The sequence below is a fragment of the Lacerta agilis genome, chromosome 8 (assembly GCF_009819535.1).
Source record: "Lacerta agilis isolate rLacAgi1 chromosome 8, rLacAgi1.pri, whole genome shotgun sequence".
Taxonomy (NCBI): Eukaryota; Metazoa; Chordata; class Lepidosauria; order Squamata; family Lacertidae; genus Lacerta; species Lacerta agilis.
In genome coordinates, this window is record NC_046319.1 from 36,356,475 (window position 1) to 36,381,995 (window position 25,521).

The window sequence follows — 25,521 nt, forward strand, 5'->3', positions numbered from 1 at the left end:
TGAGCAAAGCCACTGTATTTTGCTGCACGTGGCTTGGCTCATTGGTTGGAGTCATCTGGAACAACCAGGTCTCTGCTTAAGGCACACATGCTCAATCCTGGTTTACATAAATTCATCCGGAGAAACTAATGCATGGAAGGGGAGACTGAAGTCTCTGTGGCCTTCCAGCCCTAGCCAAATGCTCCAAATGTCACAGTTGCTTGCTTTCTGTTGGTTTCAAGCACTTTTGTTTGAATTGTTTTGAAGGGCTCCAAAGAGCTAAGCACTAACAACATCCCCCACCCACCTAGGATGTACTCATGGGTCAGAGAAGCTGCATTCGCTGTAGCAGCCACTAGGAGGCAGCAACCGGCCAGCTGTTGCTGTGCTCACCCACCAAGGCAGGCATCCTGGTACCCAAGGAGCCAGCTGCTCTGAAGAACCAGGTGACTCTTTTATTCTTCTATCCATCATAGAAGAGGCCCACTCTAGGCTGTGAGTCTCTGAGCCAAGCTAGATGTGATGCCATTCAAACAGCACACAACAGAGTGAATGGATTTAAAAAAAGGAAATTTCAGGCACAGAATGGGGACTCACTCCTCTGTTTTTGGCCCTGTTCTCAGAATGGAAAATACTGATGCTCCCATTCTGGAACATCTGTCTGTCTGTCTGTAAAATGCTTCTAGATCAGGCAGGAGCCTGCAAGGAAGCAATAGAGCAGTGGTTCCCAAACCTTTTTCCTCATGGATCATTTAAAATATTGATGAAGGTCTTGGTGGAGCTCTTAATAATTTTTCTGCTTGTAGTAACAATTGTAATCCGCTGTGCTAGGTGCATGGTTTTTAATTGTATTTTTACAGACAGGCTGTTGACCGCATGAATTAAGATCATGGACCAGAGTTTTGTAAACTCCTGGGTCTAGAGAGTCCAACTATAGGAACTGTGCTCCCAATTCACCAATAGTAGAGTTGCCTTCAAGCTTCATACTGGGACAATTAGCATAGGGCCCACACACTACATAAGCTGGGCATGGGCCTGGGCCTGTGCTCTAGATAAGCAGAACCTCACTGGGGCAGCTCCTCCATATGGATGCAGGCAGGCAGGCAGCCACACCAGCGCCAGTGGCCCACAAGCACTGTTACAAACCTCCTCATCCAGGTTGTGCTGTGGAGGAGAGAAGTACCCTCACTGTGTTATCCCCCCCCCAAAACCCTTCACATCTCAGGGTAGGGAGAGCAAGGGAGAAAGCCAGAACTTATTGGCTTCCAGAAGCAACAGTTGGCTACCAAGCCCAACCAAAACTGAAGGTCTTTCCTGGCTCTTTGCAAACAACTCTGCTTCTCAACCTTGACCAGCTTTTAGGCCTCAATAGCACCAAGGACAAAACTAAGTGCAAAAGCATATCACACAAGTAATAGCTACATGAATTGTTTGCAAAAATAAACTGAAAACTGGGGGGGAGGCAGGGGACAAAATCTGTATTGGAAGACTGGTATAGGGGGATTTAACCCTTTGCCCCCACAGCTGCAATCCCAAACTAGATCACAGGTCCTGTGTCTGCTATTAGCATTGGGATAGAAAGTTCCTTGTTGGTCCCTGTTTTAGAATGCTGTGGGGTGATGGTAAAAGTATTGAAGCCCCCACCTCTCCTCCCCATGCCACAGTCCAAATCAAGACATACCCTGAATTTAGTTTTGGGGAGGGGGGAGGCTAACAATGTGTACATCTTGCTTGGCCTTGACACCCCTTAAAAGACTGGGCTACTATTTCTTATTTTTAAAAGGGTAGGAGGGAGAAATATGTGTATATAGACAGACAGATAAATAGCCCGGGAAGATCTAGGAGAATAAGAAGTGAACAAGGCTTAAGCTGAAGCAAAACCTGGCCTAAGAATCAGTTTCAAGTGCCAGGAGACATAGAAGTACAAAAAGGGCATCAAAACATGCACAGAGTTCACTTGCCACCCCTCTAAGGACACTCATCCCCTTAAGTCTGGAATATAGGGCTTCTGGTCTGGAAGGATAGCTTAAAACCAAGGCTTCAACTCCTTCCCCAGATTTTATTTTCAAATATAGCACTGGAAGACGGTCTGTACCACCTGGCGTCCTGAATTCATGCCAAGCCCAGCGCTAACCTAAACCTCTCTTCTGCCTCCCCCCTGCCCTGCTTCACAAAATATGGCAGGTCAGGCTCTCTGGAGCCCTGGCATCTGAAGGATACACCAATTACCTGGCAGCGGCAGCAGGTGTGCAGGGAGATTTATAGTCTCTCGCAAAGAGCAGCAAGGTAAGCGTGCCGCGAGTAGAGGGAGAAGCAGCCCATAAATCAGGGGATGCAGGGAGGAGGGAGGGAGGGAGGGAAAGGCTGATGGGAGCTCCTCTCCCTTCCTTGCCCTTACACCAGCAAGGCCAGCTCACTTGGTAGAAATCGCCAGAGCCCCTACAGGCAGGCTCCACCTGGCACCCGGGAAAGGTTGCCAGGAGACATAGAGCGTGTGCAGGTTCAGCGGCGTCAGTTAAACTCCTGGCTGGCTTGGAAGCGCGCAGGCACCTTGAAAGGGCCATAATGATAGTCAAGCACCCTTCAGGAGCTCGCTGCCATTGAACTCAGCCCGCGCCGGCTGCCGGCTGCTCAAAAAAGGCAGCTATTTTGAGCTTATGGGAGCGAAAGCAGCGGAACTAATAATTTATTACCAAATGTGATTGGGAGAGCGGCTTGCTCTCTCCCTCTCTGGCTCCCGGCAAACAGAGCAGAAAAGGCAGGAAGCCAAACCCAGAGCATGCTGCTCACCCACTCTGAATGGCCAAAGTGTTTGGAAGGAGGGCGAAGGAGAGAAGCACTTGCAGTTGGGGGCAGTGGGGAGCATGGGGAGAAAGGCACGCTTGTGTGTTTGGCGAGGATGGGGAAGGAAAGCTTCCTAACCAATCAGAGAAGCAAAAAGACGAAGGAGGAGGAAAAGAGAGAACAAAGCAACAATCCAAGGGAAACTTAAGACAATCCAAGGGAGGAAATGATACATGGGCAGTGCACAAGTTGCTCCTGTTTCCCCTTGGGAGGGTGATTACATTTTACTGACACAGGAAAGGAAAAGGTTTGCTTTTTTGAAATAAGGGTTTCTGAGGCTGAAGACAGATGCAAAGAGAGGCCCTTATGCTCAGATCCTGAGGCATGCATGTGGTACATGCACACCAGATGCTGTTAACTCAAAGATGAGGGGAAGGCCCTCTGCATATGTTCAAAGAAACAACAGTTGAGGGTGAGAAAGGGCTCTCCTCTGCTCAAACGTGCCCAACCCTTTGTCCCTCTAGCCCACTTGCCTCTCAATCCAGAGCTGCCCCAAAGCACCCCCTGCCTTTTCTCTGGGGTCTGCAGCAAACTCCCTGCTGCACTGCAGGCCGGCATGCAGGATGGCGAATGGCTGAAGAAATAGATGTGCAAGTGAACACAAACTGTACTAGCTGCAAGGACACAAGTGTGTCTCTATGCATACTGGAACTGTTTGAGAAGGGCACACACCACTCCTATTTTGCTCTTGCTGGAAAATCCCCCCTTTAAAAACAAAATCTACCCACATTCATTTCAGATCTGAAAAGGAACCCTGATGTGAGGCAGCGTCTTCACAGATGCACTTTGGTCTCCGAGAGCCTGGTGTTGATGTAATGGTACATCGTAACAATGGTTACGAGATTGCAAGAAGGCCCCAGCCTGCCTTCTCCGCTGCAAATTCTCTCCTGCTTCTCCTTGACAACTTTGTGGCTTGGTTCCTAGGGCTCTTTGTTAGAGACTCTGCAAACCAACACAACTGAAGGTCAGGTGTTGCTTAAGGTCCGTGCAGGCCTTTGACACTGGTTGGACATCACTGTCTGCTTTAAACAGGTTCTAGTGTTTGAACCACAGTAGTGAAGCAAACATGCTTCAAATGTTGGTTAAGATGACAAGTCTGGTTAATGTTAGTCTACACTTGGTGCAGATATTATAATAAGGCATGGATGAAGTTGACAAGGGAGTGCTGGAAAGATAAGGAGGGGAGGGCTGCAGAGTCCCAATCTTTGAATCTAAGAGCTCAGCCTGCTTCATGTGCGTGGAGTCATAGAGAGGCCACAGTAAAAGCTATGTGGTACATGCTTTTATTAATGAATATGCTTAGCCTAACCTAGGTGGGCGAACAGCCATCCATGGTGCTGATGAAATACTTAGTGAACCTGACTCAGGATCAATACACAAAGCAGTCAAGGCAGGAAAAGAGCCAACTTCGTTCACCTCTTCAAGTCAGGTTCATGAGTGACAGGGCACATCAGGGATCCTGTGATCCACTCTAGTGACGGCATGCATGGAAACCAGAGGTGGCAGTTTGTCGAGATGAACGATCATGGCATAGGCCCTGATCACAATTGACAATACCACCACGCCACTGGACAAAAGCTGCAGTGAGCTGGTCTCCCTGTACCCTTGCTGGGCCTTAACAGAGACACACAGGATTACTGAGCAAGTCGCACAGCTCTCAGACCCACCAAACACTCAGTCTCTTGTACTTCTAAGCTGCTCCTCACAGGCAGCCAAGTGTGTAAACAAGCCCCTTCCAGGAGGTCGCAATGGCTGGCAAGATGCTGCATTAACTTCAAAACCTGCATTTTCAAACCAGTCATAAAACTCATTATGTACAGATATCACCCCCACATATACTTCCCAGCGTGGATCCCAAATGCAGTGAACTCAGTTTTCTCATCTTATACATTTGTCAGAAAGTATATAATAATCAAGAAGCTGGGGAGGCTGCCTAAGCCTTCATCTCTCAGATCCAAAACCAGTTCATCATTCCCAGGACCCTCCTGGCTCTCACACAGATGCTAAAGCGTGTGGGTGGGTGGGGGGAGGTTTATATTAGTTAAATCAAATACTGGTAGGTGGTATGCATCATGGAAGAGTTCAGGGAAGGACCATAGCTCAGTGGTAGAGCACCTGATTTGCAGGAAGAAGGTCTCAAATTCAATCCCTGACAACATCTTCAGGTAGGATTGGTGATATCCCCTGTCTGAAACCCTGGAAATAATACTGATCAGGAAATAATACTGATCATCCTTAGAAGGCTGTTGTAAGGACTAGAAGAAGACAGTAGAGGTGAAGCACTTTGAACACTAGAAAGTGCTATGCAAATACCAATAATGATAAGACACCAGCCCTTCTTAAACATTCTGCACATGCCAGGAAACAAGGCAGAAGCTAGGCATGATCCACAAGCATTCAAGCCTAATGTTGGAGTGTCATGTCAGCAGCTGGGGGAAAAGCTTCCACTCTGTAAGCCAAAGTCTTCTGATCCCAGGCTAGGTATCCCCTTGGCAGAGTCACCCCCAGGAGAATGTACACTGGGGACATACAGCAAAAAGTTGCTCTTCTCTATAGCTTGAATGAAAGGGAACTAGGTTTGTGAAAAATATCTAGCTAGAAACAAAGACACACTTTTTCACTGCCCAACAGGGAAGGCATCTCTGACACTTAATGGGCGCTTTAAAAAGACGGATAAGAAAAAGAAAAGAGGGAAGCAAGGAATCCTCAGGAGACACAACATTCCTAATCCTAGAAAGGGTTACAACTTTTGATGAGAGATACCCAATTGAATGTAATAAGCGGGAATCAACCAGGTAAAGCTCCCCTCCACTTGATGCAGGAACACCACTTGAATTTATTTGGCACACTGCTGCTAATGGCACAGATCCTTTTGTTGGTGATGAAGGGTGCAGTCTGACCTTGGTCCAAATCCAAGCACAGGATAAATGGGCCTTGCAAAGGTCTACAAAAAATCACTGGCTTGTCTGCCCAGAACTTACTATTGCAAGTCCTTTGCGACACGATAGCTTCCTGAAAATAAACAGGAATGTGCACTTTCTGTTGCAAAGGCTTCTGAGCTTGATTTTGAGGCTGGGATGCAAAGCAGGGAGTGGCATTTGGTGAAGGTGTGGTTGCTGGCTTGTTTGTTTGGATTGTTGTGGCCTTCTACATTGGCATCCCTGATGGCAAACACAATGTCTCTAACCACACACTCAGCACCTTGGGCTCCACCACAAACTGGGCACGTGTGGATGAAACTGGGGGAAGGAATGACTTTCCTTATTATAATTTTTTTTATCAAAACCTGTGATTCCTGCTGAGCTGGTTACATTGCTTTCCGTCCCTCATTAAAAATATCTGAAGTGCACCTACAGCATGCTTCATTAGCTAATTAATTAGGCGACTGACTGGAGCCTGGAGATCTCATCTCTTGTTGGTCATGTTCTTCCAGGAAACCTGGCTAGGACAGTCAAGCCAGTCTTTTCTTTCTTTCTAGGAGCAGGGAGCAAAACAGAAATGCCTGAATAAGCTGAAGAGCTCATACACGGAGGGTTCTGTGTTCTCCTGGGAAGAGCACCTGGGGCAGAAGACCTGACACAACTGGAAAGAAGCCACAACCATCGCCAGACCTCCAATTTTAATTTAAATCAGCTTCAAAGCTGTTAATCAGTTACAGCTCCAAATGAAGACAGGATTCAGACAACTGGGAGCCACTTGAAAGCTTAGTACATGATGTTATTTGCGATAGCTCACAGAGGCCTCTGCAAGAAAAGCTGGGGTTGCTGCCCTTTGACTCTCACAATCTCTAAGAGGCAGCTGAGCCAGCCTTCACACAATGGGCACATGTACTGCATTTTACAATGTTGCTTTACAGTACACTGAATCAAACCACTGGTCTAACTAGTCATGCACTGTCTACTGTCCAGGTTCTCTGTTAAGAGACGTCTTTTCAGCAGGACATGCCAGGGATTGCAGATGGAACCTTCTGCATGCAAAATGTGCTCTCGAGCACTCCCCATGACCCAAGCTTACAGACAACCACCTCTTGCAGGTGCAATCTCAGGGGAATGACAACTGCATGCTTCTCTGCTTTCTGAATCCACTCCAAGGAGCGGAGATCTCATGGTGGGGCTATGAGGGATTGTCTAACACACCTGCCAGCACCACCCAAAAGGTTACACTCCCCTGGGTTCCTTGGTTGTGTGGAGAAAGCACAACTGATATATTTGTTTCAACACGGTGTACGTTTACTGTATAGTATTGGTGCCCCGTTTGGTAATTGCTACAGAGCTGTGGGGGTTTGGTGGTGGGGAGGCTCAATCAAATTGCTGTTTTTCCTGGCATGAATGTGGAGTGACATAAATGCCATTTCCCCACAACAAGGAGGAAGAGGGCCATTTGGTTCAGCCCTAGCTCTGCTGCATACTTAGCAGAGTGGATAATCCAGTCTTAAAGGCAGGGGTAAGTAAATAAGGCAGCCCTACAGGCCAAACAGAACAGCTGCTATAAGCAGGGCTCAATCTCAAATATGGCTCAGCCGCCACTGCCACCCACTACTTGTCCCACCCCCACCTCCTAAATTTCACTCACAGGGATTAGCCTGGCACACATATAGCAATGTTAAGTGCAGTTTCTGAGCAAGTTTGAATCCCAGAATTCCTGATTCTCAAAATCAAGTACACAGAAAGCTGGGGCTGTGTGGGGCTACCCTCCACTCCTCACTTAATTGCCACCTAGTGACTTTTTCAACAGCTTTATATGATGATGTTGTTGTTATTAAAAAAAACAAAAACTACCACCACCCCAAAATCCCAACGTATACATTGAAAATGCCATGTAAGAATAGACAGCAATCTATAGCATACATGGCAACCCAAAAAATATAGATATCTGTGAGACATTAGAATTTTTCTTATCCATATAATCAATAAAACTGTACCAGACAGTTGTAAACGAGTCTGTGCTTTATCCAGTTATATTATCCAGCTGTATTATCCAGCTGTAGTGTCAACTCTTATTAAGTCAATTTAATAAGGATACACCTTCCAGGGCTTTCCAAAACTGGGCTAGAACAAGCCTAGCTGCTATCAATAAATAACTAATAAGAGATTTAAATGAAATAACCACATTCTGACCCTGAAATATATTCAGTAAAGCTAACTCAAGGGACTGATTTGACTTGTTGACCAGTGATATTATGTATCTCTAGGAACACTGTCACCTAAAACCTGACATCTTAACACAATACCACCACTCAGTAACTTTCTTGTGGTGCACGGTTAGATATGCGTAGGATTAGGGCAAGCGGTGGCCTCTCTCCCCCCATTTCCTGCCAGCACTGCCTTCGTTCTTGTTCCTCTGCAGAGCAAGACTGCTCTAATCCAACAATGCAAGGGCAGGGAGAAAAACCACTCTTGGAATAATCTCTCTCTTTAGACAGCATTTCAATTAGACGGACTATCAGAGCAGCTTTAATTGGCTCCCGGAAAGAAGCCTCCTTGGTGGAGATTAGCCCGGTATCTCAGCCTGCTGCGAGTTCCGCTGTGGTAAACATTCTTCACCAACCCTTTTCACAGCACCCACAATGACCGCCCTGGCCTGGATGCTGGCTGGTGGTGGGCGTATGAGAGTGTGCATCACTCTGGTAAGCTGGATTCAATCTCTCCTTTGGATACAGGCTCATGGTGTGGCCTTGGCTGAGTTCTTTCAGAGCCTCAGTTTTCCATTTGGACAAAATTAAAAACACTGTGTGAGCTGCGTTAGAGCATGGAAAGCCACTGTGGCTAACAGGGACTAGAGTGAGAAGTGCAGTCTCCACAAAGCCATTGCTTGATATTTGCTAACTCACACCACAACTTCCTGCACAGCTCAAGGCATGAACAAACCAACATGGTGCTTTTCAAATGACCCTGCCATTTCATCTGCCAAAGAACCCTTTATGTCTGCTACTAAAGCCTTGTACATTGCTGAGAATCCTTGGGCATATCCCAGGGTCCACACTGTAGTTCTCCCAATGGTGCTCTGTGTTAGGATTCACCCAAATCAGGACTCCTGAAAGAACTAATACATTTGCAACCAATAAGAAGCACAACGTTCTGACTTGGATATCCTGGGTATTCAGTCTGGGACCTTCTGTATGCAGAGCAAGAAGCCTTACCTCCGAGCTATGGGAAGGGCCGCCTAGCTCAGTAGTAGGCCACGTGTTTTACATGTGGAAGGTTGATGGTTTAATTCCTGATGTAGAGATGGGGAAAATCACCTGCCTTGAGAGCCACTGACAGTCAGTGTAGACAATACTGAGTAACACAGACCAATGATCTGACTCAGCATGAAGGCAGCTTCCAACATTTCTGTGACCCAATGAGAGCCAACATGCCATACGGAGAGCGTGAGAATGCCATGCTCTGTAAAGCTGCGACACCAGTGAACTCCACACATCTGGCTGGGCAATCACGCCAGTGCCAGACCCTCCATCCCCAGCCCCAAATCCTCAAGAGCAAAAGAGATAATGAACACATCATGGACCCATGCTGAACTCTAGAGCTGAAGACTCAGCACTTTTCACCAGCTCTATCTGGAGGGCGGTAGAGGTGGAGGGGAAGTAGGATGCCAACAACACAACAGCCCTGCTGAGGATCTAGGAAGGTGGTGCTGAAGGACCGACTATAAAACTGTTCAATCATTATCAAACAGTTGCTCATACAACAGCTCTGCAGGGATAGGTCCTGTGAATTTGGCTTTCCTTGCCAAGAACCCTCCGTGCCTGCTCAGATGCCGCCCCCTCATAATAATAGGACAGTGTGTGAACCTAAAATTTATCATAAAGCATTCCCAATAACCCTCTGTGACTGCAAGGAATAATGGCTGCCAAGCTGTCTTCCACAAAAGCTTGTCCACCATCACCAACCCTGTCAGCATGGGTTACTGATACACCTCTAAGAAAACCTAAGAGCACAGTTTGGAAAGCAGTGCCTTAACACAGCCTTTGCCAAGCTAGTGCTCTCCTGATGATTTGAACTACAACTTCTATCCGTCATGCTGGCTAGGACTGATGGGAGATGTGGTTCAAAACATTTGATCTAATGGGCACTTGGGGATTTAGATAATTTCTTCCTGCCTTGTACTTTATCTGTTCCTCAGCATGGCCCAATCCAGTGGAAACTATGCACCAAGCACCCACCAAGCAGGGAGGCTTGCTTCTACGTACAGTTCTGAGTTATATGCAAACAACACAGTGGCGTAGGAGGGTGGGGGCGTGTTGCAGCTGGTTCCAGCCTGGAGGGGGGTGACACTCGGCACCCCCCCCCGTGACTCCCAAGCAGCCGCCCGGCACCACTTCCATGCGGCGGCTGCTTGCACCCAGCAGCCCAGATGGACTGCGCTCCATAGTGCACATGCGCCGTGACATCACGACACACGCGCACTACGGAGCGGCACCCCACCCCGGGGGGTACCTCTGGCCAGCAAAGCAGCTCCTTACGCCATTGAAACAACATCCATGAAGGAGCTGTGGTTCAGTGGTAGAGCAGCTGTTTTGCATGCATAAGGCCCCAGGACCAATCCTCAGCATCTCTAGCTAGGGCAGGAAAAGGAACAAGTCTGAAATCCTGGAGAGCCATTGCTACTCAGTGTAGACAATTCTGATCTAGCTTCCTGTTTAAAATGCTTCCAACTAAACACATGTAAAGAGTGTAGCTATGTGAACCATGGACTACTCAGCTTTCTCCACGTCCTCTTTGGGTGGAAACTGAAGCCTTCCACCCTTCCTGAGCCTCTGGTTGCCCTATTAGTCCATTCAGTTTTTATAGGCTCTTTCATCGATCATTCGGCTGTGGATCATTGATCTGGCAAATGACAACAAGCCAGCTAATAAGAGCCTGTTTTGAGAGCACAGGCACCAAGGGAAACAAGAGAGAGGCAGCATGCCCAAGCTGGCAAGAATACCACTCTGGGGTATGTGATCACAGCATTGAAAGAGGACAGCATCCATCCGTCACTCCTCTGCAAGCATTAATACAAGCCAAGACAGATGATGGCTGCTATGACCAACAGCTAGACTCAATATGCAGAATTAGCTACCTGATTTCTCTTTTTATTGTTATTTACTATTGCTGCTGTTGGTGTGATGAATCCTCAATGTTATCTGTGATATCTATAGTAGGGTTTGTTTTGGTTTTTAAATCTGATTTCCAGGAACTTTTATTGCTGTATTTTATTTATTTGTTCTTTATGTATAAAAGACTTAGAGATGTTTATTATATTAAGTGGTATAAAATGTTATAAATAAGCAGGTAAATAAAGTAAGTGCTAAGGTTCTCATAAATTTAAAACCCACATCTTGGACCATTTTATTACTTTTCAGCCTGTAGGAATTTGCCATTCATCCTGGTTTCAAGACCACATTCCAGAGGGATTTAGCCTCCTGTCCCATACCCAGCCACCCCAAAGTAATCATAGGAATTAACTTGCTAAGTCAGGGCAGAATAAGACCCTCCATGCAGAGAAGGAGTATACCTCTGAATACCAAATGCTGAGAGATAAGCAAGATGTGTGGAGGGCCAAATGATGACATGAGACAGGGCATTTTCAGTAGCAGTAGCACCCTCCTGAATGAAATATGACAATCCCCCACATCAGCTATGTTCAGACGACAAGTAAAAATGTTATTTGTCTGTAAGCAGGGGTGGCTAACCTGCAGCCCTCAAGAGGTTGCTGGACTACAACTCCTATCATCCCTGACCACTGGGCCCTGCTGCATGGGGCTGACACTTAGCCTTAGTCCAACCCTCTAACCACTACAACACATCAGCTCAACTCACAGCTCTGTGCAACAGACCATCATTTGTGCCTACTCCACTGGGGATTTGGGGAATTAACAATGCTACCACCATTCTTCAAAGAGTCAAGAAAGCACCATTCTTCAAAGAGTCAAGAAAGAAGAATTTAATAAGAGCCCTGCTTGGTCACGTAGCTTAGTATCCTATTTTCCACAGTGACCAGCCAGCTGCCTTTGGAAGCCTGCAATGAGATCATGAAGTCAATATGCCCCTCCTGTCACGGTTTACTGCCTTTGAACCTGGAGGTTCCATTTAGCCTACCATAACAGTTGGTAGAGTTCCTCCTTCATGAATTTGAGTAGATCCCATGTAAAGCCACCTAAGGCAGCAGGTGTCACATCTTGAGGTAGCAAATTTCACAAGTTTAATTGTGTGTGGTATGAAGAAGACTTCCCTTTTGTCTGTCCTCAATCTACAGTCAATTGATTTCATTAGGTGATCCCATCTTCTAGTAATTTGAGAAACAAAATAACATCATTTTCAGCTTCTCTACACTATAGTATCATTCTTATACATTTCCAGTGCAGCTCCTTCCCCCTCACCACTCTTAGTTGACTTTTTTCTAAACTAAACACAACACAACACATTAAATAAGACACTGGTGTAGGAGTACAAAAGGACATTCACATGGCATCATTCTATTAAAAAGTACCCATGACCAGTCCCCCACCTCAAATTCCTGTGCCTTTAACAGCTGTGTGACAGGCAGAAGTCTAACAGGTGAATGTTTCATAGCAGCATCTCTATATCAGGAAAAAGTGGCAGCTACTCAATTTATGCCTAAAATGCAGCCGCTGCAGAAGTGGAGCCTTTCTGCTCTCACCCCTCACAATTAGTGACAACCCTAGAAACATAAGAATTACACAGCAAGAGCAAAACTATGCTTTCATCACATACTGCATTTGGGAATTATACCACACAGAGGGGTGTGGGTGGGTGGGTGGAGAGAGGGAGGGAGGGAGAGAGAAAGAGATACAGGTTTCTAGACCTCATGATAACACCGAGAAACTGAAAATGATAAAGAGGCAACGCTTTGGAGAAATCTCAAAGTGGAAAGAGCCAATGCAGGTAATAAATAAACAAACCTGGTGTACCTTTGTTTAGAATTCAGATTTCTCCCCTCACGGAGAGTATTTACAAACATAAGAAGAGCTCAGGCCAAAGGAGGCCCATCTAAAGCAGCATCCTATTCACAGAGAAGTCAACCAGATGCCTCACTGGGAAGTCCCCAAGCAGGATGTGAGAGTAACAGCATTCTATCCACTTGTGATACCCAGCAACTGGTATTCAGGGGCATTATTGCCTCTGACAGGGGAGGCAGAACATAGTCATTGTGGCTGCAAAGTGCTTCAATGAGAAAGGCCAGACTTTGTTAAGAGGCTGCACAGAGAGGGACTACCCCTTCCTTCTTTCTGTAGTGTGGCTGATGGGAGCAGATGCAGGGACTGGAGGAGCATAATCACCTTTGTGCACATTACAAGGTCTCGGAAATCCACCCAATGCATCCCCAAGCCCTTTCCTGGCAAGTTCATTACTAAGCTAACTCTGACCTCGGCCCCTTTCCATCTCAACACTTTCTCACTTGCAGATCTTACAGCGGAGGCAGCAGGCAGGAGACGACGCAGGAAGAGAATACAGGAGAAGAGCAGATGGGCTCTCCAACAAAAGATCTTGGTTTTGTGCAAACATCTGCAGTAATAAATTTTAAAAAGCGGGGAGGCAGGCGGGGGGGGGGGGAGCCAACAAAACACACAGATCTGAAAAGGCGACAAGAAATCTCAAGGCGCGGAAGGGAGCCGTGGAACAAAATGCCCCATTCTTCCGATCAAAGTGCTGGCGAGCCGACCCAGAGACCGATCAAAGTGACTCCTCTCTTGCCACCTCGCTTTTGCTCTTGAACCTGCACGCCCTCATGGCAATGCTGCTGGCCCACTTTCAATAAAGCCAAGGCACCTTGGACACCCAATTCTGACCTGTTCTTTTCCTGGTGCTTTTTAAGGTGCATCTTGGACAAAGGGACATAATTTGATCAAGAAAAAATGAAAAGGAGAGGCTGTGTGAATTTCTCTCTTATTGCTCGCCCAGGAAGCAGGAACACTTGGTAAATTTTGCCTTGGTATTTCGGAAACTAATGTTGAGGCCTGTAAATTATCGTCCTCACCAAGGTCTTGGATAATGCGGCTTAGAGGTCAGAAAGTGAGGGGCCTGATTCAATAGATGGGATTTCAGACAGTTGAAACCTTCCCCTGTTCAACAGGTGGAGCTGCTGCACAAACGGATGGGACAAACTGGCTTTCCTCAAAAACAAACACACAAAACAGGAATCCTCAATTTTAAAAACAAACCTGCAAGACACCTATAAATTCAGGGGGCTCTCTGTATGCAGGATGGTGGCGATTCCCCTCTTTCTGGAAAAGGATGCCACACTCTAGACTTCGGAGAGGCTGGACATGTGTGCAATGCATCTCCAAATTGTGGATTTCCCACAACCTCCCCCTCCTCCCTCTCCCATTTCCACTGGGGCCAGGTCTCCAATTTCACCTCTGATGCAGAACTAACAGGGAGGCACAAGGGGAGGCGTCCCTACACCTCCTTTCTGACCCAGTGGCTCCCCCTTCCCAGCTTTTATGCTAAAGAAGTCAAATTTCTCATTCTGATGCATTAAGCAAGCTCTGTTAATGAATGGCTAATGCATCTGTTAAAAGTGTATGAAGGATGCAGGGATAAGAGAGATGGTGGTGACAGGGAGGGGGAGACCATGCAATGCACAGAGCTACTGGGCAGGAATCCAGGTTTAGTCATTCTCTCCCCCCCCACACACACATAGAGCCCCCTTTGCAGATAAGAAAGGGGAGGTGCCTGCTTTTGCCATCCAAGGCGCATTGTTCTAATCGAAAGGGTGGGGAGGGGGGAGAAACTTACCCAGCAGATGGCAGGTATAACAAAGCAGCTTGCTGTGGCCAAACCAATTATTTATCTAATTATGATTTACCACTTAACCACATGATCTTTCCGCAGAGTTGTGGGCAATTAAAACCAGGGTGATTATGTGGATTATGTAAATCAGGACGGAGCCGAGCGAATAAAATTGGAGATTAGACATTCACCCAGGCTTTAGTTGGCACAGGGAATGAAGAGGCCGAGGGGGGGGGGGGCAGGGAAGGGGGGGGTGAAATGAAAGAGCAAAGAAAGGAAAGAAGAGGAAAGTAGGGCGGGGGGGGGGCAGGCAGAGAGGGCTGGATACCTACCCTGGCAATGCACATATGAGAGGCTGATCCTGTTAAATGCCAAGGCCTCCCCGCTGAAGGGAAAAGTGAGATTAGGTCAGCATTGCAGGTAGAAAACAGGAAAGAAATGAAACCCCCCTGAGGCCAGGACTTAACACGAAGCAGAATTTGGCCCCAGGAAGTAGCCTCCTTTCAGCTCCATCAGAAGCAGCAATCAGCAAGTGTCATCTGTACACTGCATTTCTGCTACCAGTAAGCAGCCACAGTCAGCTGGCACACATTTGGGGGTCATGGGGGTGGGGGTGGGGTGGGAAACAGCTCCTGAGCAGCCTTGAATCCTTTTCTAGAAGCCCCTTCTAACTCTTGCTCCCTTCCTGACCATCTCAGTTGCACATTTGCACAGAATAAGCATTGAACATTTCCCTCCAACCTCCTCTGCATATTCCCCTTTCTCTGCTCTGTCATCTGACCTCTCATGCCAACTAAAGCCTTGGGCAGGTGACCTGGCCCCCTCTCCCTCTCTTTGCATGTGCAAGGATTTAAAAATGAGGGCATGTGGGAGAGAGCAGAGCAAGGGGCAGATGGGAGCAGACAAGGCCAATTCGTTTGTGGCAGCTGGCAGCAGCCTTGTCACACTTCCTGGACAGCAATCTCTGGCTAATTGCACCGTTGCTGGAGACAAGGAAAGGGGAGTCCATGGGTTGTGCTAGGCATATCTGGGGCCACCTATTTTGGGAAGGGAAGGTGCATATCAGTTGTATCAGGGCGAGCATCTGTAAGTCTTACTTGTGGAGGAACTGGCCCTTTACTAGAATCAAAGGGGTAATCTGTATAAGTAAGCTAGGCGCCTCTGCTTAATTGCAAGTCACCCTGCTGGCTGGCTGGCTTGCCTTGCCAGAAAAACAGAGGGCAGGCACAAACAGACAAAAAAAAGAGAGAAGCAGCCTGGGCTTTTGGCCCAGGAGGCAGCTGGCTCTGTGATGGCTCCAGCAGCAGCAGCAGTTGATTTGCAGGCCAAGGGGGAGCTGTCAGCCAAGGCTCTTGCCTGGAGAGGCCACGACCAGCTCGAATGACTAATGGAGCAGGGTATGGAAGACAGGCAGGCAGCTTCTGCTCAGAGTGAGCCAGGAAAACAGGGTCCAGTCCCAGGACCTATTTATCATACCAGAATTCACTTTCAAACTGTCTAGAAGTTAGGGCATTGTTTTGAGACAGGGCCCACCAAAGCTTCGCCCCGGAACCTGTTTTCAATGCCACGCCTCTAATCCCACAGAGCATAAAGCAATCACAAAGATGAATGCTGACTGGCGCCATTGGCCAGAAGGTGGATTCTGATCCTAGGGAACAGATATCATTATCAGATACTGTTGGCAGGATTGACCTATCATATTTGCATCCTTACTCTTCCTCTGAAATTTATTGCGATGAAGATGAAGCTACTCTATTTTATCTTCACAAAATCCACGAGAAGTAGGCTATATGGGGGAAAACAGTTCCAGATCACCCAATGGGTCCATGTGGCTTATTGAAGGATTTGAACCTGAATCTTCTTGGTCTAGCTTGTGCGGGAAACCTTTGATCCTCCAGGTATTGGTGAATCAAACTCCCATCATGACTGCCTCTTGCCGACGCTTGCAGGGGTTGTTGGGAGTTGGGAGTTCAGCAACACCTGGTGGCACATGTTCCTCACCCCTGCCCTAAATTTGTCATGCACAGATGAAATCAGATGTTGAAAGATAATCTCATGTGCCTGTCTCCTCTCTAATTTGTGATGGGGAGGCTCTTTCATGATCAAAGCGCCCAAGTTTTTGGGCAAAGTCAACAACAGTAGTGTTTTTTCGCCTTTGTGAGTTGCAACACAATACTAGGAAAAGGCCTAATGAGGGCTGCTGAGGGGGGTGGGCAATGGGGAGAGACAGGCCTTGATAGGCAAGGCTGGCTCACTTGTCTTGCCAGGCTGCCCATGGTGTCCTTGCCCCCTTGCAAAAAAGGAGACACACTCACCCACTGAAGAGGCTGCTATGAGGCAAGAGGGGGCCATGGCTGCCTGTCTCAAGGAGGCAAAGAAAATCAGCCAGGCTGCAAGACCAAGTGCCTCCCTCTCTCCCCACACCCTGCACACCAGCAGCTGCCCCACTGGAATACCTGGTGTACTTTTCGCCTTTTGTTGCTGAGAGCACAACAAAGCCCTTACGCAGCGAGGGTGGGGTGTATTAATAACGGTGCCTGGCAGATTATTTTGCCTGCCTGAGTTGATATGAGATTTATGCGTCACATGAACCCAGCGAAATACAGAAGTATTAATGATAATACTCCCTGTCCTAGCAAAGGTCAGCTGCAATCTCTATCAATCCCGCCGCACACAGGAGGAGACGGGCGCTCCGAGGCGCAAGGAAGAAACTGCCTGTTAATCGCCTCATTTGGGAAGGCGGATGGGGCGGCATGTCAGGCAAGATACAGATTCGGCCTTAATTGGACAGCAGATGGGGGGGGATGAAGACTTAAACACCCCCTCCCTCCTTCCCAATGCAACCAGCACCACAAAGTTAACTCCCATTTCAGAGTGCATCTGGGCAACTGCAAAACAGTGGTCAGGAGAAGGGAGGAGAAAGCCTTAGGCTGGGACTAGCTCCTCACAGGTTGCAGAAACAGACATGAACACAGGAAGCGACTGTAGGCTGGCTCCGCATTGTCTACTCTTGACTGGCAACGACTCTCCTAGGTCCCAGGTAGGGGTGAGCCTCCTACCCAAGATCCTCTTAACTGGAAGTGCCTAAGCATATGCTCCAGCACTTAGTTGGGGCCTCCTGCCTCAGTGGCCACACAACATACACTTTGGTGTACACCAGAAGGCAGATGCAGAAAACTGCCAGCGATGCTTGTGGAGGAGCTGCCAGCATGGTGTAGAGGTTAGAGTGTTGGACTAGGACCTGGGAGACCAGGGTTCAAATCTGCACCTGGCCATGAAGCTCACCGGGCGTGACCCTGGTGCCAGTCATAGCCTCTCTGCCCAACCTACCTCAGACAGTTGCTGTGAGACTAAAATGGAGAGGGAGGAAAACAATGTATGTCACCCTTGAGCTCCTTGGCCAGAAAGGTGGGATAGAAATGTTCTTCGGTCAAGGGTATACGATAGCTGCGCTCTCCTGCTAGAACCTCCAAACAAGCTCAAGAAATGTAATAATAAATGCAGCAATAAATTTTGGGGGCTTAGCTTCAGAAGGTGTGAACAGTGTGCACCAGAGCATGGGCAGAGTGCCTTTCCCTAATCAAACACTAAATTTAACACTAAATACATGACTAACTTAGGCCCATTAATTTAATTGTGTCTACTCTGAGTAGAACTCAGTTGGATTTAACACAGTGTTTAGGTCAAGGTACTTGCAAGCCAGCTTCTAAAGATGACTGAGGAAATAGTAAGGCTGATTCTACCAGCAACCAATTGGAGCTACGCTGGATAGCATGTGCCCTGCAAGGTACTACCCCCACAAGTCCAGTAGGTCTTCAACTCCACTGAATCTGGTGGGCTTTTAGGATCAGAAATCTGTCTTAGCAAGGTGTCCTAGGATTTAGTGACATCACTCCTCAGCCCCATTTCCCTTTCAATCCTTGCTCTGCAGACTGGGGCATGCACAGAACAGCACATGCTCACACGCAGCCTATCAAACCCAGCATAATGTATTTTATGAACACGCAGATGGTGTGGTATAGGCCAGCGGGAAGGTTTTACCTAGGGATAAGAAATTAACGCTGGCAAATAGCAAAGTTATTGCATGTATTTTCATTTTCCTAATACCAGCACCATCTGCTAAGAATCGCTGCCCTGCATCACGGGGAGGTAGTTTTGTGTTTACGTGCATTCTCTCTCTCACAACATACACACACGATACTACTAATATCTTACAGCATCTACTCAGCACCTGCTGCACAGAGCAGCTGATTTGTGAACACAGGAGGCTTGCTCACACTGAATTAGACAAGGCTATCTAACCCAGAATTATCTACTCTGATTGACAGGAGCTCTTCAGGGTCTCAGGCAGAGGCTTTTCCCACCACCTGCTCCTTGCTCCTTTTATCCGGGGATACTGGGCACTGAACCTCGGATGTTCTGCATTCAAAATGAGTTATTGGCTCACTGTGGGGCCACAGAATGCCCTAGGAATTATAATATTGATCTGTTCTGCTATGGCCGGGATCTGGAAGAATTTTAACTGCAACTCTAACCTGGTTAAAGAAGAAAAAACTCAGTTCATGAATGGAACCAGTCTGATGAATCAATTAAATCTGCATAAATTAAATCTGCATATGTGAATAAAGCAATCCAGTCATCCTGAAGAAAAACCACCTTTCCTTTGATTCCAGATAATGCATGATTCCAGATAATGCATGCATTTTTTGCAGCAGGGCTCTGCCTTAGAAGAGGCATTCCATCCTGGGCAAGAATGCCTCTTCCAAGATGACACATGAAATTTGCAGTTTTTATTCATTCTTCTATTGATATTAAAACTAATTGGCACTCTTTTTAAAAAAGAAACATGTTTCCTGATTAATTGGGGGGGGACTTCTTCTTCTTTTTAAAAAAAATACTTGATGAGATACTGCTGCTCTAAATATAATTCCAGGACATATTGGCTTGTGAATGTAACTTCCAAGTTTTTTCTGAATTTCTCCAGCACTGTGTGGTTTGAGGAAAAGGAAGGGTCGTAGCTCGGTGGTACAGCATCTGTCTTGCATGCAGAAGGTCCGAGTTTCAATCTCTGGCATTTCCAAGCAGGGCTGGGAAATACATCCTCTCTGAAACCCCAGAGAGCTGCTTCCAATCAGTGTAGACAACTCAGATCTATTTATTTTTTACATACTAAATTTCTATACTGCCCTTCATAAATACAAACCATAATAACAAACAACAACAATAACACACACACACAGTTTAAAAGGCCAGATTGTTTAATTAGCCAAAGGCCTGGAAGAAGAGGAATGTTTTTGCTAAGTGCCAGACGAAAAGCATTCCACAAGCAGGGAGCCACTGCAAATAAGGCTCATTCTGGTGTTGCCACCCTCTGAACCTCTCATGGAGGAAGCACACAAAGAATGTTCTCTGATTATGATTGTAGGGTTTGCTTAGTTCATATGGGGAGAGGCGGTCCTTGAAGTATTGCGATCCTGAGCTGTTTAAGGCTTGAAAGGTCAAAACCAGCACTTTGAATTGGACCCAGAAACGTAATTGGGAGCCAGTGCAGTCGGGCCAGGATTGGCATTAAATGCTCAAACCGCCTTGCCTTGGTGAGCAACCTGACCATTGAATTCTGCACCAGCTGATGTTTCCAAACAGTCTTCAAAGGCAGCCCCATGTATAATGTGTTGCAGTAATCCAGCCTAGAGGTTACCAGAGTATAGACAACAGAAGTTAGGCTATCCTTGTCTAAATGGGGGCACAGATGGACCACCAGCCTAAGCTGATGGAAGGCACTCCACAGCACTGAGGCTACCTGAGCGTCAAGTGACAGCAATAGATCCAGAAGTACCCCCAAGCTGTGTACCCACTCCTTCAGAGGGAGTGCAACCCCATCAAGAGCAGGCTCCCTCCCATCCATCCGGTCTACAGGACCACCCAACAGTGCCTCAGTCTTCAGGTTATTGGCTTTCATCTAGTTCATTACTGAGACAAGACAATGGTCCAGCACATCCACTGCTACACCTGCAGATGTAAAGGAGAAGTAGAGCTGTGTGTCATCAGCATATTGCTGACAACATACTCCAAAACTCCAGATGACTCTACTCAGCAGTTTCATGTATATGTTAAACAACATAGGGATAAAATCAAACCCGGAAGAAGCCCACATTGAAGGCTCCATGGAGTCGAAGAACACTCCCTAAGCATCATCCTGTGGAAATGACCATCCAAGTAGGACTGGAACTACCACAAAGTGGTGCCACCCACCCTTAACTCAGAAAGCCACTCCAGAAAGATACCATGGTCAATGGTACTGAAGGTCACTGAGAAGTCAAGGAGAATTAACAAAGATACATTTACTCTGTCTCTCTCTTGACATCATACAGGGTGACCAAAGCAGTTTCTATGCCAAAACTGGGCCTAAGCCCCAATTGAAAAGGATCTAGAAAACCAGTTTCCTCCAAGAGCACCTGGATTGAGTTCACGACAACCAACCCAAGAAGGGGAGATTGGCAATGGCTTTTCCGAATCTAGGGGTTTCTTGAGAGTGGATTTACCACTACCTCCTTCAAGAAGGCAGGGACCACCCCCTCTTGCAGGGAGGCATTAATCACTTCCCTGGCCAAGCCAGATGTCCCCTTCCTGTTAGTTTTTATCAGCCAAGAGGGCCAAGGGTCCAGAGCACAAGTGGTTGTCCTGACTAAGCCAATCACCTTGCCCACATCCTCAAGCTTTACTAACTGAAACTAATCCAACATAACAGGACTAGACAGTGCTCTGGAGACCTCTCGGAATTCATATGCTGTAACAGTGGAGTGCTCACTGAAGGACAGATCCTGAAGTTGAGGCTCCAGTACTTTGGCCACCTCATGAGAAGAAAAGACTCCCTAGAAAAGACCCTGATGTTGGGAAAGATGGAGGGCACAAGTAGAAGGGGACGACTGAGGACGAGATGATTGGACAGTGTTCTTGAAGCGACTAGCATGAGTTTGTCCAAACTGCGGGAGGCAGTGAAAGATAGGCGTGCCTGGCATGCTCTGGTCCATGGGGTCACGAAGAGTTGGACGTGACTGGACGACTGAACAACAACAACAACAGTGGAGGCAAGGTCCCTGATGGATGCAAAAATGCTCTGCAAACAAGTCACAGTGAGCTACTATCAGTTCTACAATGGGTCAAACTGTAAAAGGCCCCATACCACCCAGAAAAGCTCTGCCAGACAGCATAGTGAAGATATCTTCTTTGCTGGCTTCACTGCCACTAAGTAGGTTTTATCATAAGCCCTCACCAGTGTTACCTAGATGAACTGATGCTTCGGACTCAGTATAAGGCAAATGCCTATGTTCTGTTGTTGCTTTTCTGCATTGAGCCTGCTCTTAGTTTGAGGAACACCACAGCATGGATTTCCTGGGCAGATCTGTGGATAGCTGGGGTAGTTTGTAACTCACAAGCCCCCCCCCCCCACTCTGTTAAGTCTTTATCCAGGAAGCAGTGCTGTAGGCATGAACATGAAGCTAGAACAGGTAATATAACAGAGAGGCTTTGGGTCACTAATCCCAGCCCTGAAGCAAGAGGGGAGCCCACCTAACTGTTTTCCCACTTGATCTGTACATCCTGCCCCCTCTCCATCTAACATGCTTTGTCTGCAGAAATCTTTCAAGTTCATCGACTTCAACGATTCACAAATGTCAAGAATCTGAGTCAATCAATTCCATGTTCCTGGGCTTGCTGCCTCTGAACCAGCCTTTGGCAAAGGAGCAAGACCAGCAGATGAAATGCAGAGGTAGTTTCGCCCCTGGCAAAACCCGTCAACACAAATTGTTAAACCAAGCCTTCCTCCCTCCTCACCCAATCTGGTGTTAGCACAGACAGGAAAAGGAAAGGGTATGTCTTGGTGATGGACACAGCAGGCAGCTCATTGCGCTATAGTCTCTCTAGTTGGGCTGCACAGTTGACCTGGTGAACAGATCCTGCACTGACCTATATCGGCTCCTCTTCCCTGTGATCTTGTACAGATTTGGACAAATGAACCATCTAATCTAGTCTTTATCTGCTGACGGCTCTCCTAAGTTCTCAAGCAGACACTGCTCTCAGCCCTGCTAACCTTGAGCTCTGAGCACAGAAAATGCACAGGATTTTGTTTGCAATGCAATATCCACCTTTCAAAGATCATGCCAGCCCAAAGCATCCATATGAAAATAATTGCAGGCTGCCACTGAAAGTCTTCCTCACTCTTTACAAACTCTGGACCCCAATACACATACATCATCATCATCAACAACAACAACAATAGTGCAACTTAGGTTCATTGAGATAAATGGACCAAGGTACGGATCTGGCCCTTTTCTTCTTTCACAACAAAAGCATTTTGTGTTCCAAATGCAGTGGGAAAGAGGAGCTTCTGTCTGAAGCGTCCATCTGGCTGCCTGGCTGACTAGCAGCCGGATAAGGACATCAGCCAAGCTGCCTCAGCATACAATCTATGGCTTGGGTATTTATCCCTGTTGGAAGGGGAAACGAGATGGTCCAGACAGGAGAGCAAATCTGGGAAGCCAGATTTTCTCACCTGAGTTAAGGTAATCAAGGGTCAGCAAGAAGACACCGCTGAAAATTCACATGACCCACAGACACCCCAAAAGCAGATGTGCTTTTTGCCCAGAGATAAAGCGAAACATGGGGCAACTAGTGGAAGGCTTTCCTGTTGGAGAGCAGAGAGGAGCATGATGCCATAATGGGAAGGAAATTCTGATGGGGGCAGGTAAAGCAAAAGCATGGCAGATCTCCAATTAAGCCCATGGACACATGGGAGATTTATGGGGGAAAGTGCAGGTCAGCTGAGAAGAATGTCTAGGTTGCAGAGTGAGAGGGTAGTGGGAGGAGGAGGCAAGAAGAGAGAATCATCGAACTAGAAAGGAAGGAAGTGGACTAGAGTCTCTTCCAGATTGTCTGCATTTTGTGGAAGGGGATTCATGTGTGTACCGGAAATTTAGGTTTGTGCAATGAAAGTGGATTGAAGAAATCTGTCTCTGTAGCACAACAGATCTACTATGGGATGGTCAGCATGAAATAAAGACCAGCATGGCACATGCGCACACATGGGAATGTGGGTTGTTGTTTTTTTGTAAAAATTTTGCACAATCTCGAGTCAACCTTTCCCTGTCACCAGGGTAACACTAACTAGGGCCAGATACGGCTTCTTGATGGGCAGGTTGGTGATCTCTGCAGCATATGCAGGGCCAAGCAGGATGGTAAGCGTTTGGCAGAAGTGTCCGTTGGAAGGCTGCTCTGCTGATTACAAGCTGAGTTGGCATAGTCTGTTGGCTGGACGGCAACAGCTCCAACACATTTGTTATCAATGGTGGCCACTCCGGCTCTCTCAGACAGACAGCAGGTGGAAGGGATGGACACACTGCATGGACATCCAACACCAACCTGCTCACTTCCTGGCTTTTAAGCATGACTTTCTGTAACTGCTTTTCTTTTTTAAAAAAGAAATATTAAAATATACTTCTATACTTGGAGAAGAGCAAAATGCTGCAAGTCCCTAAGGTGTGTGATGACATCCTAGAGAAGGGGGCCCTGAGAGTTTTCACAAAAAGCACAAAAAAGTAGTTGTTTGAAACACAAACATACACATTATGAGCACATCAACTACACTGAAAATGTAAACTGGAGTGAAACTGGTTTAACAGTATGGCTTTCTCTAATCAAAATACCATGCAAATTACAGTTTTGGCACAGGAGGAGAAAAGGGCAAGCAAAGACTGAGAAATCCCTCTTCTGATCACCCAAGAGTGTTTACGATTCATATCTGATGAAGGGTACCCTCTGTGATGCAACACCACCCTTGGCATCTGTTTAAAGAGTGGGGAAAGAACCTGGGGGAAGAAAGCTAGTCAAGAAGGAAGGCAGGATGAAACACAGGCAGAGTAGGACCAACCTGGTTAACAAGCAAAGCAGATTGTGTGGCATCTTGAGATCACTGCAAATCTGCTCAAGTGCAATTGTTATGCTGCTCTCCAAAGGAAAAGGTGTTGGTTGGGGGGAGGGGAAGCAGCAGAAGAGAATGAGCAAAGTGAGCACAATAGAAAGATGTACAAGGGTTTCCTCTTTCCAACCACCCATTCCTGGTGCTTTGAGCATTAACAACGTGGCACAAAAGCCAGGACAAGGTGTGCCAACCACCCTGCACCAAGTAGGGGTGCATTCAAGAAGCCACCCTCTTGAACGGGTGTGAGGGAAGACAGCTGCAAAAGAGTTTGGCTGCTTTCTGCTGTCAATCTCTCCCTCCCTCCCTCTTATTTCAAAGCAGATTCTTAAATCTCCCCACCAACCACACCAGCAGAGACAGGTAACCCATTCATTATAGATGGATCAGTAGCTGGAGAGTGTAAATTACAGAAACACACATGGAATAATTAGGGAGCTAGAGAGCGCTGAGAGGGAGAATGGGCTGTGTTACACTTGGCATTGGCTTTCAGCTTCACAGGTGCACATCCGGAAGATGGCAGGAACACAGCTGGTAACCTATACGCACCCCACTGCTACATCATTAAGTACCCGGAGAACCTGTCGGGACTGCCCCTCTTGACCAGATGAGGTAGAAACTGAGGTCTCTGCACATTTGTAACAGCATTTAAATACTATAAATATGTCGATTTCTTCCTGCCATACATTTCATGTGCACAAAGCTCCTCAAAGTGATGATTTAAATAATATCATATATTCAGGCAAAGTTGAGTGTCCAGAAAGGAAGCCATTAAGTAGCTAGCATTAGATAATTTATTAATTCATTGCATTTACACCCCACATTTATTAATTCATTGTATTTACATCCCACTTTTGCTTCCAATATCATCAAGGTGCCCTACAAGGTGCCCACAACAACCATGTGATGTAAATTAGGTAGAGAGGCAGTGACTGGCCCAAGTCACCCAGTGAACATCATGGCTACGTGGGAATCTGAACCCTGGTCTCC

At 47.0% G+C, this 25,521-nt stretch overlaps 1 protein-coding gene across 6 annotated transcripts in view; it reads right to left on the reverse strand.

Moving 5' to 3' along the window:
• Positions 1-25,521, reverse strand: part of GSE1 (Gse1 coiled-coil protein) — a 385,949-nt gene that overhangs the window by 81,547 nt on the left and 278,881 nt on the right. The window lies entirely within an intron of this gene.